Genomic DNA, 1,249 nt, shown 5'->3' with positions numbered 1-1,249 from the left:
GCAGGGTAACGTTACCCACTGGGTCTTAAAATAATTTAAAAACTCATTGAATTTAATATTCTCAAAATAAGTCTCTTACATTTATTTACAAAGGTCTTCCTTTTTTTGTTGTCCTTTTCATATGATTATATAGATACAGGTAACTGTACACATAACTGTCAAATGTATAAAATGTTTTGTGTGTTTTGACTACTTTTTACATTTTGTCTGACTTCCGGTCAGCTCTGCTGTACTAGTAATTTCACCACTGATCTGCATACAGTGCTCTTTCATCCTTATTTTTAGCAACTTTCACAGATAACATTCTGTTAATAGTATTTACTGTTCAATCTTGGAATATACATTCAATGGTTTTCTCAAACACAGTGGCCAAACAGATTAATTGGAAAGGAGTAAAGGGAAAAGAAATATTTTAAAGAAATGCTGACAAGAACTCTGTTGATAAGTAAGTATTTTAGTATACGTATTATATGTGGAGGTGACTAGTAGATGAACTAGGAGGGCAAAAAAATCTAAATAATCATTCATTAGTTGTAATCGTGGTAAAATGTTCACTTAATTGGGATTTTGATTTTAGGTCAAATCTTCCAGCCCTAGTCTAGTCCAGCCCCCTTTAAAATTACTAATCTCTGTGGATTTTATGTAATTTGTGATTGCCATTATCAGTTGAGTAATCACCCATTCTTTTATCCTTTGCAGAAATGAACACATCGGCCATCCCCCACTCCACTCCACTACTGATGATTTGTTGGGTGTCATGTGAGGGTTATGGCATTCCCACTTCTCCACTTGCCTCATCAATGTTTCCCGTAAAGCCACCAAAACAATGTGTATGAACATTTTACAGTTTTTTCTGGGTTTCACATGACGAGTTGGAGTTGGATATTGTATTTTGGCTATAAAATCTTTGTTATTTATACCATGGTCATGGAAAATGGTTAAAATCTAAATGGCTGGCAGTAATCATCTATCAAGACAAACTTATCGCTTGTCGCTAATTAAAACGTTATCTTTTGTGTTTAGGCTGTAGAATCTCGTGTGTCTCCTGGCTTTAGCTTTATATGTAGAGTATGGTATCATGAGTGTGGTATATATCTTCTCATCTCTCTCAGGGAGAAAGCAAATCTTACTTTCTTACTATCATCATTACTAATGGTACACTACACTATGCAAGACTGATAGCAATGTCAATGTATTGAGCTTTTTAACTAAGCCACACTGTTGCTATTATTAGAGTTTAATACTTCTG

Source organism: Micropterus dolomieu, linkage group LG03, assembly GCF_021292245.1.
Source record: "Micropterus dolomieu isolate WLL.071019.BEF.003 ecotype Adirondacks linkage group LG03, ASM2129224v1, whole genome shotgun sequence".
Classification (NCBI taxonomy): domain Eukaryota; kingdom Metazoa; phylum Chordata; class Actinopteri; order Centrarchiformes; family Centrarchidae; genus Micropterus; species Micropterus dolomieu.
Note: the sequence above shows the minus strand (reverse complement) of the source record.